Source organism: Panthera pardus, unplaced genomic scaffold (genome assembly GCF_024362965.1).
Source record: "Panthera pardus isolate Hobbes unplaced genomic scaffold, ASM2436296v1 HiC_scaffold_16, whole genome shotgun sequence".
NCBI classification, from domain to species: Eukaryota; Metazoa; Chordata; class Mammalia; order Carnivora; family Felidae; genus Panthera; species Panthera pardus.
The window spans coordinates 152775982-152792245 of record NW_026526721.1 but is presented as its reverse complement, the minus strand read 5'-3'; the positions used below and the strand labels follow the sequence as shown (position 1 = coordinate 152792245).

At 45.4% G+C, this 16264-nt stretch overlaps 1 long non-coding RNA gene across 1 annotated transcript in view; it reads right to left on the bottom strand.

Moving 5' to 3' along the window:
- Positions 1 to 9250, bottom strand: part of LOC128777353 (uncharacterized) — a 44903-nt gene extending 35653 nt beyond the window's left edge. Inside the window, exon 1 of the long non-coding RNA XR_008422652.1 lies at positions 9047 to 9250. This is a non-coding gene — a long non-coding RNA (uncharacterized LOC128777353). The remainder of the gene's footprint in view (positions 1 to 9046) is intronic.
- Between the last annotated feature and the right edge of the window lie 7014 nt (positions 9251 to 16264).

The following is a 16264-nucleotide window of genomic DNA, read 5'->3' as shown; positions in this document are numbered from 1 at the left end:
CAACTTTCTGCCAGTTAACAGGTTACACAGGCAAGAGAAGCTCCAAGAGTAATTCTCACCTGTCCGGAGAACAGTGAAGCGCAAGAAGTCGATGGATATTGTTTACCTAGTACAGATCGTTACCGGTTTGTTACAATTCAAACCTCCTATGTGCCAGAAGCTAACCCGGTGGCTACAGAGAAGTATACAGTCCTCTTCCACAGTAAGTAGAAAATCTAGCGGGAGAGAGAGCTAATGTTTCTGAAAGGTACCTAAAAAACAAAGCAGGAAGTGTAAAATTGCCAGCGGGATGGTGTGGAGGTAGGAGGGCAAACCTTGGGCCACTCCCATCACTGATAATCCATGGCTGATGGTGCTAATCAAACTCCCTTTGCACCATGAGCCTAGATGAAGCCTCATTTCAATATCTCCTCAGTACAGTATCCCTGGTAACCGCTACCAGTCACTCGCACTAGGAGATGCAACGTTTGCCCTTTTTTCTTTCTTTCTTTCTTTTTTTTTTTTTTTTTTTTTGCCGTTTTTATATAGATAATGCTTAGAAGTTCAAAAGAACGTGTAGACCTATGACAACGAAGCAGACTTCTTTTCCTAGGTCAGGAAAGCAAATAGAATCGAGACTAATTTCCTGTCCTCCTCCTCCTCCTCCTCCTTCAAGGATTTTGAGACTCAGAAGGACACATCCAGAAGAAACCCTGCCTCCAAACACGAAAGGGCGACGTTCTCAGAAACCTGCCAACTTCAAAAAACGTACACCAGGCTACATCATTGACTCTAAATATATCGGACATGAAGTAGCTCGACACTCGGACCCCTAGTCTGCAACAATGTCTATGGGATTTGTTGTGGTGCCCCGATTCAAGCCCACAAGGGATCCGTTTTCAGCTCAGACTCCAATCAGGATCCTTTCAGGGGAAAGAGAATGCCCTTGTAATGCAGAACACAGCTGCAAAACTGCAACACAGGGCTGCTGGTTCTGGGCAAATAGCAAAGGCCCCCATTGCAGAGCAACTGTCCCCAACCATCAGGATTCAGCAGTTTTCCAATCATTGGACAATATTGAAAATAAACTTCAAACCAAGATATAAGAAGAGAGTGAGACTCAGCATTCTGATAGGAAAAAATCTGCTTCCCTTGCCTTCCTGCAAAAGGCAAAATTGGGGTAGGCCAAGAGGAGTGATTGACACTCAGCAGAACGCGGACAAAGGAAGAAAAGGATGTCCAGACTGGATGACAAGAGAGAATATGCCCAAAGCGCCTGGCCGGCTCAGTTGGAGGAGCACGTGACTCTTGATCTCAGGGTCGTGAGTTTGAGCCCCACGGTGGGTGTGGAGATTACTAAAAACATAAATAAAAATTTTTTAAATAAATAAATAACTCTAAAAAGGGGAGAGAATATGCTCTTGGAAAAATCTACCTGATCAAAGATTCTAACTAAAGCTTGAGTGAAAAGGGAATTCAAAATTAGTACATGTATGTTACATACGTATATGTATAATGTATATACATATTATAGCGTATGTGTAATTATCTACAAATTAGTTTATGAGCTCCATTAAAAGTTTCTATAGCTGTTGCATGTACTGATGTGTGAATTCACTTTTTCAAAAAGTCTATATGGCTGTTATTCTATAAGTGGTTTCAGTTATTCTCAAATGGCCTTTTTAATGTCTCCTACAATCCATTAAATGATTCCTTCGGATCATATTAGGAATGGCTATTAGAACAATGTAGACATTGCTCAGCTATTGCATTCAAGAGTCTATGCTCAGGGTGAACCGAATAGGTAAGCAGACTATCTTAGGTCAATGTCCCTAGAAGCACAGCCTGAGACAAGGATTCAAGTACACATGGTTCAAGGATTCAAGTACACAAGGATTCAAGTACACATAGAAAAAGCACTCCCAGGAGAAATCTGTGAAGGAAGGAAAATAGCAGGATAAGGCAAGGGGAGAAGACTGAGCAAGGTTGTGGTCTCAGGTATAGTCTGGCCTCGTCCTGATCTACAGAGGGGCTATCGAGCAAAATCCACACCCTAGAGGTCTCCCTTCTTAAAGCAAAGGAGGTTACACTTGCGTACTAGCCATTCCGTAGCTCTTCCAGCCAGATAGCTTCCTGCAGCCCCAGACAATTTTCCAGCTGTGAAACATTAGCAGCCAGCATTCACAGAAGCTGAGAGAATGGGTGCAGCAGCCCGATGTAAGGGATATGGGGGGACATCACAGTCCCTTTAGAGAGTGTTGCCTTCTTTGGCCTCATTTTTGTCTAGCAAAAGTCTGTAAGCAGCACTGCTGGAAAACCTTATTCTAGCACCTTCAGACTCCTTTAAGGTCCTTTGGGAATAACTCTATGGAACCAGCCTCCAAAATCCCATTTCTGAAATGCATTCTGAAGTAGAAACAATAGTAGTTAATGCAGCGGTATACATTATTGCTGTCAGACAAGTTTTTGTTATGCTAGAGAAACACACTAGGATTTGTCACGGAGTACTGGAGACCAGGGAAAAGAAGGAACCCAGGGGGAAATGGGACCAGGGGATCGACCCCGCGAATTCCAAAGTGAGTCGGGCTACTATTAGAAAAATCACATTTTCTAGAGTCAAGTATATACACTTGCATTCCAAGGTCTGCAAAATTATGGATACTTTCAGACCCATAGTCTGTCCATTGGTTACAATGCCGTAAGATGTGCCTTGCATATCCATTGGAGGAGAAAGTGTTTCAGAAGCCCCTAATGCTGTGTTTGGCTTCTTGTGTGCACCCCTCAATAAATGGTATTTTATTACCATGACATATGTCTCTGCTCTCCACTCCCACCCACTGAACTGCTTCATCCTCCAAATCCAAATTGCTGGATTGGATTTATCCAATGCAGAACCCAAACCAAAGCCACAAACACTCAAATACTAACCAAAAAAGCATGGCCAGAGCACAGATCATGAAAGTAGCGTGTGTTCTTATAGAGCAACTTTCCCTGTCTAAGAGATGATATTAAGCCCTGGGGAAAGGAGGAGGAAGACAACCCTGCTGCCATAGAGAGGGTAAAATGGACAATTTGCAAGCCACATCTTGGGCCTGGATCAGCTCAGCCTTGTAACACCAGCATTGAGCTTTGAGTAAAGATGCTAAGTTGTTGTCTTTGCCACTGCCTTCTGATAAGGACCACAAATTGCCAGCAGCCAACCCATTGTTCTTGTCATCTACCGTGGGGTAACACTTGTGTGATCCTGGAGATTCTCTCCAGCCCCCATCCAAACAGTCTCATATGGACAACCACCATATCTGATGACAAGGGTTCCTCGTAAGTCTGGTTCACCTCATCCCCACCATGGATGGTGAGGATGAATATTAGCGACCATGGAGATGAATGGAGATTATGAAATGCGCTTCCCCAACATGACCTTCTGTCTTGCCCACAGTTGGCCCTTCACATTTACTCAACAAGACTCCAAGAAGCACCCAGTGCTGTTGAAAGCCATATAACTCCACCACCCAGAGGGAAATTGCCCAGGGTGCCAATTCTATCCCACCTGCAGAGCTGTTTGGGAGAAGAGCGGTGGGGTTAACAATTTACACTGGAGTTTTTCTTTTATTTGTTCAGAATTTGGTGTCCCCTTCCATTTCTCCTCCCTCTTCTTTTGCCCCAGCTCCAATTAGAAAATTCCATTGTACAAAATCCCACTCCACAGGAACCTATATCAAAATGAAGAAGCCATTGGTGTATAAAGGACGCTCATTTCAAGAGGGTAGAACACAGTGTGCCATGTAATCAAAGGCAATTAAGGACATTCATGCAATTGTGAATATACACCCTTTGCATAAACAATTATGGAGAATTGTTCACAAAGCTTACATGCTGTGGCACTGGATGGTTTCCAAATGGCACTTAAGGCATAAGAAGTACTTATTTGGGGCTTGCAAACATGAGTTTTGTTTGTGTTCTTATGCATGTTTGGCAAATACAATGCAGGCTCTGTTTTCAGAACATTTGTCCTTAAATAAAAAGCAATGTGTCAAGCAAATCCACCAAGAAGTACACTAAATCTAAAACTTCTTCTGTTGGACCCAGAGAGAGGCTGAGGTAGACTCTTCCTTTTCCAGTTAAAGGCAACATCTGGATCCAATTGCCAAGAGTTCTGGCTGACCCGGCCACATCTAGCAGAGAGGCAGAAAGCCTTACCCAAGACCCGTGCATTCACTGTGAAGCTGCCCACTGCTTATAGCACTTAGGAGGGCAAAATGTCCATGTGAGCAGGATGATCTCACCCTGTGCCTCTCGGTGACCTCAAACATTTGCCATCTGCTCCAAGACATGCAAAGTACTACCTACATGCATACCGGATTTCCTGGATGGGGGCAGAGGTGGGGAGAAGGACACGTTTCTATCACCTTCACTTAGCAAATAAAAAACAAGCCAAGAGGGGCACCTGGGTAGCTCAGTCGGTTGAGCGTCCAACTTCAGCTCAGGTCGTGATCTCACCGTTCGTGGGTTCGAGTCCTGCATCGGGCTCTGTGCTGATAGCTCTGAGCCTGGAGCCTGCTTTTTATTCTGTGTCTCCCTCTCTCTCTGCCCCTCCCCTGCTCATGTTCTCTCTCTCCCTCTCTCAAAAATAAATTAACATTAAAAAAAAAAAAAGGCAAGATTTTACAGTCCATCTAATAGGCTGAAATACCAATTCTGCTTGCTTTGTGTCTAAGCAAGTTATATAACATCGGCCTCACTGTCCTCACTGGTAAAACAAAGTAATAGCACCTGCTTCATGAAAGCTGTTGGAGACTAATAAGATGACAAATATAAAGTGACCACACACAGTAGGCTTTCAGAGAATATAGGCTAAAAGTATTAAATTATATCATATTCTCCCTATGCTTTCCCTTTTACCTCTATGTAGAAAAATCTCCTCCATTTAAAAAAAAAAAAAAAAAACTTGGCCCACCACTCACCCTCACAATGTACTACACGTCCATTTCCTTAAATGCCAAGTTCCTTAAAAGAGGAGTCTGCACGTGTTGTCCTGCCCTCATTCCCGTTCACCCTCAGCACCTGCCCCTTCCCCCACAATGAGCGATGAGGATCTTTCATCCACAGCCTTTGCCCTTTGACTATGAGTGTGTCCCAAGCTACCCCACTGATGGGCTGGCCACATGGCTGCTGTCAATCAGTAGAATGTGGACAAATATGATGGTTGCCCCCTTGTGAGCAGAAATGTTAACTGTGCCTGCTCTGTTCATTTTGGCCTCCTGCATCCTTGCCTCCTTCCATGAGAACAGTGTGAAACAGAAAGGCTGCTCTTTAACCTGAGCCTTGGAATAAGAAGATGTCTAGAGCCCAGGAGAGTGCTCTAGAATCACAGCCAACTCACAGCCATCATTTAATGTCAGAAGGAGATAAGTGTTCGGTTTTATTCTGTTGAGAATTAAGTTGGTTGTCACTGCAGCAAGAGCTGCTGACTGATACCCAAAATCTGTTCGTCTGCCTACCAAATTATCCCCACTATGATGGTCAATAAGGGATGATCTTCCAAGGAACTGTTCTTCATGGAACTCCCCCTCTAATCCCATTCACCAGTCCCCATCATACATCATTCCCCAGAATCTTGCCATGTCTGTTACTGTTGGCCCCCCAGCCAACAATTATTGGCTCATGTGTGGGCATCTGACCCAGTCTACAGTGGGAGAAAGGCACAAAGCCACCATACACACAGAAGCGGAATGAGAAGGAGCATCCAAGGAGACTTGAGCCATTGGCTAAGACTGTTCTGTTTCTACTGCTAAGTGTACAGGCATAGAACAGGGTTCCTGGCTACAAGGAGCAGGGCCAGGATGACCCCCACACATGGGCAGGAAGGAGCAAGGTCCTCTGTTCCCACAGGAGGGACTTACCAGGAGCCATTTGGAAGTTGGTGGACAGAAGCTTGAAAAGTCAGGTCCAGACAGAACAGACTGGTATTGAAGTGGTTTAGAGCCAAGTCTTTCAAAGACTCAAAGAGCCATCCAAATATCTCCATATGGTGAAGCTAAATCTACAGAAAGAATCTGAGGGCCCGAGGAAAACTAATGCCCCTCGGGGGTGGGAAGAGGGTCATCAGACACCTCTGGGACACTGGAGGAGCCATCAAAGCACCAAACTTCTGACAAGTCTACCCAGGACTGTGGATAAGAGTCTTTCCCACCCTCAACAGCAGCTTCTAGAGCCAGCCTGGGCCCTCGCCTCCAACTTGTTTCCGACAGAGCAAATCTAACCAGAATCAGAATTGCTGTGACCTCCCAGACACCACTCTGATAGTTCACAGGAAAAGGTTCCAGACCAAACACAGGAAAGTTCTGGGATCTAAGGGTAAAACAGTCTCCATACCCCATACCCCGTTTTTCAATTGTGGTAATAAAAAGCGATGTGCACCAATGGAGGTAAGTATTTTACAAACCTAACATCTTCCTTCTTTTACAAAGATGGAAAGGCTATAGCGGGCAGGGAACCCACCAATGCTCACCCTTAGCAGGGTATCCTGTTCAGAAACCTGTAGGTCGTTGGGTCAGAGACTAACTGGGGTGTTCTCCTATTGGCTCAGCCCTTGCTGACTCACGTGGGGGTGCAAGGTACACTCCAAGACAATTACAACCCCCAGATCCTCCTCCTAAGGCTCCTGGAGACCTTGGATGTACTTGGACTTACCACTTGGACTTCCATGTTTATCATGGAAGATGACTGCTGGGGGAGCCCTGACCAGCATCTGAAAAACCAGGGGAATACAGGCAATAATGAGTACAGCTGGGTCAGATTACAGGTTATAGAGAAGGGCAGTACAGTCACAATTGCCAACACCTCTTGGGTGATAGATCACGGGCGATGATCTAAACGTAACATAGAAGATTTATGATAATCCTTATAACATCCCCATGAGACAGATGCTATTGAAAGTCCCATCTTCCAGATGAGAAACCTGAAGCATGAGAGAGTTCAATTAACTTCCCTAAGATGTATTAAGGGAGACTATAAAGAGGTAGACAGAGGAATATTCATCACAGCATTATTTTTAATAATGTAAGGCTTCCATAGTGATACTGTAGACAAACTTAAATGTCCAACACTAAGAAGCTGATTACATAAATTACAATACACCCACATTACATTAAAAATAACCCAGTAGGTGTGTGGTTTGGGAACGAAAGTCTGTTATCATGTATTATTCAGTGAAAAAAAATCAGGGCACAAAATAAATAAAGGCATAATCCCATACTTTGGCAATTATAAATATATATGTGCATTTTTTAAAGTTCTGGAAGAAAATGCATCCAAGCGTTACCAGTGGTCCGCAAATGGTAAGGTTGTGGATGCTTTGGATCAGCCTTCTATTTATGTAAATCCCAATTATGTAATTCCAATAAAAGGGGATTGCTTTTTCATGACAGAAAAGTTACATTAATTAAAAATTGTTTAATGCTTATTTATTTTTGAGAGAGAGAGAGAGACAGAGCCTGAGCCCAGAGAGAGGGGGAGACACAGAATCCGAGGCAGGCTCCAGGCTTCAAGCTGTCAGCACAGAGCCTGACCCGGGGCTCAAACTCACGAACCAGGAGATCATGACCTGAGCCCAAGTCAGACGCTTAAATGACTGAGCCACCCAGGCGCCCCTATTCTTTGAGTATAGTTAATACACATATTAGTTTCCGGTGTCCGACATAATGATTCAACCTTTCTATATGTTATGCTGTGCTCATCACCAACATAGCTGCCATCTGTCTATAAATAATGGTCTATTAAGTAGCCATAAAAAGGGATGAAATCTTGCCATTTGCGACAACATGCATAGACCTAGCGGGTATTATGCTAAGTAAAATAAATCAGACTGAAAAAGGCAAAGATACCATATGATTTCACTCATGTGCGAAGATTAAAGACAAAACAAATGTGTAAACAAACCCAAGCAAAGTCAGACCAATATACAGAAAAACAAACTGATGATTTCCAGAAGGGAGGGGGAGTGGGGGGATGGGCAAAATGGAGAAGGGGAGAGAGAGGTATAGGCCTCCAGTTATGGAACGACCACATTATGGGGGGAAAAAAGGTACAGCATAGAGGGGTACCTGCGTGGCTCAGTCAGTTAAGCGTCTGACTCTTGATTTTAGCTCAGGTCACGAACTCACGGTTTGTGAGTTCAAGACCCACATTGGGCTCTGACCACTGACAGTGCGGAGTCTGATTGGAATTCTCTCTCTCCCTCTCTCTCTGCCCCTCTCTTGCTTGCTCGGTCTCTCTCTCTCTCTCTCTCTCAAAATAGATAGATAAACTTTAAAAAAAAGAAAGAAAGAAAGAAAGAAAGAAAGAAAGAAAGAAAGAAAGAAAGGAAGAGCTGTTTCCTCCAGTTAAAAAAAGTGTAGCACAAGAAAATATGGTCCATGGTTGGGGCGCCTGGGTGGCTCAGTTGGTTAAGCATCCGACTTCATCTCAGGTCATGATCTCCTGGTCCCTGAGTTCGAGCCCCGCGTCGGGCTCTGTGCCGACGGCTCAAAGCCCGGAACCCACTTCGGATTCTGTGTCTCCCTCTCTCTCTGCCCCTCCCCCACTCATGCTCTCTCTGTATCAAAAACAAATAAATGGAAAAAAAATTTGTTTTCAAGAAGATACGGTCACTGGTACTGTAATAGCCTTGTTTTACTTTAAGCCAGCATTTTCCAATTTTCCTTCATCACAAAGCTCCTTTACGCAACACCTATTTATAGTTCAAGAAATGCTTACCCATTCTGGAAGCCATGGCATTGCTCGCCTCTCACCCTTCTGCAGAACATACAGCCCTCATACAGCATAACCTATATTTGCATATCATGGAGCTTGGAAACATCACACAGTGTGGAGCACGGCATTCACCTGCGCCCCCCCACCCCCAGCTCGAAGCCAATACCCTCCCTGCTTCACAGGACAGCTCCCCACAAAATCAAACCATTCCAACCACGGCCTCATAGTCTATTGTAGACAGTGACGTCTGAAAGAATTAAATAGAGAGAATAAAAGGGAGAGCAAGTTAGAAAATGTAAGGAGCTTGCTTACTTACTAGTTATTTTCATGTTTCAAAATGAACTTTGAGAAATCAGATTTTCTTTTTCCTTGCTTTTTCGTTTCTTTTTAAGACGGCGGGTGTTCGAAATGCCATGAGGGAAGACAACACAGAATGATTGCAACGCTAGGTCAGGACTTATTTTCTGTTTCCTCATTTCTGAGGCTTTGAGACGACACGACTGGGATCCGCTCGGCTTCCGCGGTTGGTCTCATTTGTGCCTTTGTGGCATCGTTTGAATCCTTTTCCTATACTTTGGGGAATGTGCCATGTGGTGGGACCTATCTGTGCGAGACAGAAACCGGGGAGCCTGGCCTCCCCCGCAATTAGGGCTCAAGGAAGTGAACCCGACCCACCTCCAGAGATTTCAATGACAAACACGAGACAAGCAAGGATGCAGCCCAGAATCCGTTTCATTGGAAAGGGAGAGGGAGCCGGGAAGAGAAATATCAAGCTTTCAGAATCTGGAATGTCAGAGGACTTCACAGCAGTGTCCCGGTCACTGTTTTTGGTGCGAACCGGGGAACAGGGGCGAGGTGTGTCCGGCCATCGTGGGACCGTCTCTGTGAGGAGTCCTGGGGGATATAATTTGGGGGGTTTTCCTGACCGCAGAGACTCCAAACTTGAGTCTCTGAGTTTTCAATAACTTCCTGGTCCACTTAAATGAGCTGGAATGGGTGAGCAATGCGCTGTTCCAGAACCAGACGTTTCCACACACCGCCAAGTCTCCCAAACACATAGCACGGCTGTCCCACCGTCTGGTCTAATGCCATCAGGCTGCCTCTTCTCACAGGGTGAATGAGGGATGCTAGAGAGGAGACAGGTTCATTTTCCCCTCATATTCCAGTGTTCACTGGATGGCCGTTCACTCTATCCCATCCAGTTAGCGTGCGTTTTATATTTGGCTGGGTGAATTGAACTTACTCCGGAAGATCCAGATTCTCTACATGGCTCATTTAACGCCACAACTAAACCAGTAAGAGTGGCTTCCACCCCTTTCCCGTCCTGGATGCTGTCACATGTGATATCCTATTTTTCCCCCTACATAATCGACCCCCTCTCTGCTTCTTGGCACACTCTTCCTCCTCTCCCCAAAATGTCAGTGTTGGCATTTCTTGGGACTGGGTCTTTTCTCTTGTAAACTCAAGGGTCCTAAAGTTTTCAGTAGGACCCGTATATAGGTAATCACTACGTTCACTTCTCCACCCTCGAGCTCTCTCGTGAGTTTCATACTTCATATATCACCAGAAGATTATCTAAGAGACATCTCAAACTTAACATATCCAGCGTGGAAAGTTCAAATGGTGTCGTCATTCATCCCGTTGCTCACGTCAGACACCTAAAGCCTTCTTTCATTCACCTTTTCCCCCTTTGACCTACGTGATTCAAAGAAATAGCAAGCACTTGAAAGAAGCTGCTATAAAACACAAAAGAAATTTTTATAATGGATCTAATTTGTGCTCTCACTAAAATGCAAGAATGTATCAACTCCATTTTTTAAGTGAAAAATGAACAAGAAACGAACAGACTAAAATATGGACTGAGATTACAAGCTCGCTAGGATAAATGAAGAAACCACTGAGAAAAGGATGCAGGAAACTAAAAGCACAAAATCAGAATGGAGTTCTGGTTTGATGTTCATAAGAAGCAGGATCAAAACTACTGACAATGTGGGGAATCTGGGTGGCTCAGTTGGTTAATCAAGAGCTGACTCTTGATTTTGGTTCGGGTCATGATCTCATGGTTTGTGGGATCGAGCTCCACGTCAGGCTTTGTGCCGACAGCCAGAGCCTGCTTGGGATTCTCTCTCCCCACCCCTCTCTCTCTCTGTCCCTCCCTCCCTTGTGCTCTCTCTCTCTCAAAATAAATAAATAAACATTAAAAAAAATTCTTCTAAACCTACTGATATGTAATGTCATAAAAATTATTCAACAGTAATAATACTCCAGATTTATAATTGCAAATCGGGGTATCAGAGATCAGGAAACGGTATGGCGAGCAGGGGTAAATGCAAGCAATTTTAATACCAAAAGGACATAACGACAACCTGTCCTCATTGAATTGATCTCAAGTTTAAACACTAGGGAAATAGATATGAATGTTCAGAAAGGTTGCACAGTGCGATCAAAATGGAAAGCATTCCACGCACTTAGCAAGTGGCCGGACAATAAGGAAAGAAAACACGTAGACAGGCAAGCGGACAATAAAATTGACAAGGGGCTACATATTTCCATTTCATTCACACAAATGGCCATGAGTTAAATATCCCTATTGAAAGGGGGCAATTCTCCCATTGGGTTAAAAGGAAACCCAACTATATCTTGCATATGGCAACTCCTAAAATAAAGTGGTACATAGAAGTTAAAAGTTAAGCCGTGGGCCAGCAAAACAAAATAATAAAGACAAAAAAAGCCCCTGATGGTAATATCGACATCAAAGTAAACAGAAGTAAAGGCATGAACGTTCATTTTAATTTTTTTTTAATATTTTTATTTATTTTGGAGAGAGAGAGAGAGAGAGAGAGACAACACGCCTATGAGCGGGGCAGGGGCAGAGACAGAGGGGGACAGAGGATCCGAAGCAGGCTCTAGGCTGACAGCAGCGGGCCCTGTGTGGAGCTGGAACCCACGAGCCGTGAGATCATGACCTGAGTCCCAGTGGGATGCTTAACCAACAGAGCCACCCAGGCGCCCCCAAGTGGGTCATTTGACACGGTACGGTCTATGAATTAAAATGAAACAAAACTGTGACGCTTTCTTAATACCCTCAAGGTTGACAAAAGAAAACTGCTGGGGCGCCTGGGTGGTGAGCATGCGACTCTTGATTTCGACTCAGGTCATGATCTCACGGTTCGTGAGTTCAAGCCCCGCGTCAGGCTCTGCGCTGGCGATGCAGGGCCTGCTTGGGATTCTTCTCTCTCCCTCTCTCTCTGCCCCTAGATAAACAAACAAACAAATAATTTTTTTAAAAGATAATCTCTGCAGCTGGTCTGGCTGGGGGCGAGGCGTCAGGGGCTGCACCACCTGCCCTCACGACTCCCGCCTCCCTCTCTCTTTCTTTCTGCACCGAATTGCATTCTGCAAGCCCGAGGAAACAACCTTTCAAAAAGAGGGGGACTGACAGTCCACTGAAATGAGATCCCTAAGCGGGAAAGTTCAAATGCTCTTGCAGCAGTAGGTAATAGAACGGATTGTCACGGACTCGATTTGTTTGAGAAGAAAGAAGACAGTGGGGATTTAAAAAAATAAATAAAAGGGGCACCTGAGTGGCTCAGTCGGTTAAGCGTCTGACTTCGACTCAGGTCATGATCACGCAGTTCGTGGGTTTGAGCCCCACGTCGGGCTCTGTGCTGACAGCTCAGAGCGTGGAGCCTGCTTTGGATTCTGGGTCTCCCTCTCCCTCTGCCTCTTCCCTGTTCATGCTCCCTCTCTCTCTCTCTCTCTCTCACTCAAAAATGAATAAACGCTAAAAAAAAAAAAAATGTATAAACAAATAAATAAATAATGACTCCATTTTCCCCTGCCAAGGGACCCAGCATGGACTGGAGCTAGGAATTATTCACATCCTCTTCCAAAGGGAATTCAGGCAGAATCTGCTCAGACTTAGAACGGGACCATGGGTATTAAATCCGACTCCTGACAAGAGGTGAAGACCAAAGTCAGAGGGCGCCCATTATTCCAACAGCAAAAAGAAAAAAAGTGGGCACTATTAAAACTACTTCATGAGAGCCTGGGTGGCTCAGCCAGTTAAGCATCTGGTTCTGGATTTCGGCTTAGACCGTGATCACACAGTTCGTGACTTCAAGTCCTATGTTGGGCACACTGGAGCCTGCTGGGGATGTGCCTGCTTGCCTATGTGTGGAGCCTGCTTGGGATCCTCTCTCTGCCCTTTCCCCACTCATTCTCTCTCTCTCTCTCTCTCTCCCAAAAATAAAATAAAATAAACATCAGATAAAATAAACTGCAAATTTACATGAAAAATGTAAGTGAATATTTACCCCAAACAGAAAACAGAATCCTGTGAAGTCCCCTGAAAAGAAAAAGGGAAAGAAAGAAAAGCATGTGTATGTGTGTGTGTGTGTGTGTGTGCGTGTGGACTGATGATTGATTAATTGATTGATCGATCCTAAAACAAAGTCCCAACCTCATTCTGCCAACTGAAGTACATCATCCGAGCCTTCTATATATTCTGGAGGGTGAACTAAACTAAAAAGACAGCCCTGGGAGCTGAAACGCAGCTCTTTGCTCATGGGCACAAGGCAGTGGGTCCGATGATTTGAACAGCATGGAGTAGACCCCTCCGATCTTCCCCTGGAGTGCCTGCTGGGAATAAGAAACAGGATTAGGAATGGAACGTGGGAGAGGCAACAAATAAAATAATAACAGAGAGGCAGCGCAGGGAGTAAGGATAATCATGTGCTATAAATAGGGGTAGGACCGATCATTCCAATTCTTCATGCCGGGGAGGAAAACACGCTTCCATCGGATGCCAGGATAATGTCTATTTTAATGCTTACAACAGTCTGAGGTACACATTATCCTCATTTGACAAGGGAGTGAAATAGATGAACCTAAGCTAGGTACCTAGGGGTGCCCAACTTCACCACGTTGACAAATAGGGATCAAAACCCAACCCCTGCTTAACTCCGCAGCCTGTGTCTCACCCACGACACATGAGACACAAAGAGTTTCTCTTTGTCCTTTCTCTGGGGGGACCAGATCGTGCTTATGCTGTAGTAAAGGGCTCTCCCCACGGGCCACGCCTACTCCATTTCTCCTCTGCCTCTCAGCTAAATTCCCTGCATTCTGTAGGTGGATTGCACATCTGTAACTGGGAGCTGGAAGGAAGCTTCTCGCCGAAGACCTTTTTGGCACAGTCTGTGTAAACGCACAGAAAAAGTAGAGGGCCAAGGCCCATGTCTCTCAAAAAGAGTGTCTAGATGATTCAAGTGACTATATTACAACTTCTACGTGCTGCCTCGCTTTGGTGTGTAGAAACCACTGCAGAAATCCTCACGGTCAAAGTCTTTCTCGGAAATCCTTACTGTGCCTTCTTACAACCCACCACGGTTCCTCCAAAAAGAAGGCATTCGCGAAGTCTTTGGGTAAACCACAGTGAACAAGCCCCACTCCTCCTCATAAATCATGCTACTGTTTAGTGATGCACGGACGAGACAGGCCACATTTATCTCCCCAAAGCAAGCCTGGCAAAAGTATGTTCAGAAACTATTGGTCATGTTATCTTTGCAAAAGGTTAAGAGAAAGATTTGCTTACCTATCATGATTTATGGAACTGACAAGGGGGTATACACATGCGGCCAGGAAATGCCTGAGAATAGACAGGACGGCTTAGAACGAAATTATGATGTCAGGGCCCGAAGCTGATAGTTGCGTTCTCCAATGGACCAAAAACAAACCTGGGATTCATACTTTGCATTTGTGAAGAGTAAATACAAAAGAGAACTGGACGAGACCATCGCCCCTTGTTTCCCTATCACAATTTGTTGGCCTGCCCTGCCCTGCCTCTGTCGGAGATGGGGCCTTCTAACTGCTTTCTTCTAGCTCCAGATCAGGTCAACACACCAATAAATAAGACACTCTGCCTTCGGGTCGCGTGTCCTGCCCATATCTGACGCGCCAAGTGATTGTTAGATGGTGTTCTGTGACTGGATGATTTAAGCCGTGAACAAGCATGTCCGAGCAAGACCCCACGTGGGTCCCACGCAGTGACGAAGCCCTCAGTGGCTGCCACAAGAATGTCCCCATGCCCGCTCTTGTTCTACAATTGCCCACCTGGGCGACTCCGGACGCATTTTCCAGTTTCACTTCGCTCATTTGCAACACTGCTGACAAGTACGTCATCCATCCACTTGAAAAGCTGAGGTCACAGTCCGGAAGAAAACAGGAGACGCTGTATGAAATCATACCAGCGACTTCATACAATATTCAATAGAATGAATAGCCCATAGCTATTTCATTGCCAAGCAGATTGACAATAAAATTGACTTGAAAGACAGGTCTCCCAGCTCGAAATGAAGAAATGAAATATGTACACACACAGCGTGTGGGTCTTTTGAATTCTGGAATTATACCATTGAACTTGTACAGAGGAGTCGCTAACCATCTGCTGATTCAATTGACATTTGAGCACCAACTGAAGTGTTCTGGAATAAAAATATTGTATGACTTCCTGGCTCTGGCAAAACATTCTCTCCTTGCGTTGTACTGTGGCCCTAACGATAATTCGAAGACAAACAAACTTCAGTACCAACCCCCTCCGCCCCCCAACAGTCCGTCGTGCTATTTTAAGCTCTAACTGCACGGTGGGGAGCGGCGGTCTAAGCACCTTCGCCAGGAAAGCTTTATGCTCATTCCCTAGAGAAGACAGCTCACCTCCAGGTGTTCTATTCAGTGGATAATGTGCACGTTGCGATGCGTATGCACTTGTTTTTATCCATTTTGAAGCCTGAGCTTGGAACAAAAACCGTTTGCAGGATTAAAATGTGAAAGGTATCATTAGATCAGGTGCTGGTGCTCTGCCCCTTCTCTCCAGCTTCTCCCCATTAAGCGGCCCACACAGCTCCAAGGAGGCGGCCCCGCGTGCCCCCCACCTCATGCTGCTCCTCGATCCTTGACCCCAGCTCCGCACCTGCTCTGCTGGTTCCCGTTTGGCTGGTGAGCGTTCACCTCCCGAAACGGACCCAGCCACCGCCGTTCGGACTTTGTTGCTCTTCCTGGGATGAAGGCTCGTACTTGCTCTGCAGGGGCGTCCAATTTCCAACCAGGTCACCCCATCAAGGCCCGGCCCTCTTAGCCTATGTTGCATGGCCCTCCCACACCCAGGAGGAGCCCGCCGCGGCGTTGGAACTCATGGACCGTGAGGTCATGACCCGAGCCAAAGTCGGACGCTCAACCGACTGAGCCACCCAGCTGCCCCTAAATTATCTCCTGAATTGAACTATATAGAGAGAGGAGTTCAGAATTATCCACTTGCAGGTTGCTAGCTCATCTCAAAAAAATACACCCATCCATCAACCACCCAGATTCAGAAATACATTACCAGCCAGAAGCCACCCTCACGTAAGAAGCCCCTCCTTCCCCCTCCAAAGCAACCAATATCATGACTTCTGTCCCCAGATGTTAGTTTGCCTGTGTTTGAATTTACGTAAATGGAATTGTAAGTTATGTATTCGTTTAGGTCTGGCTTCTTTGGCTC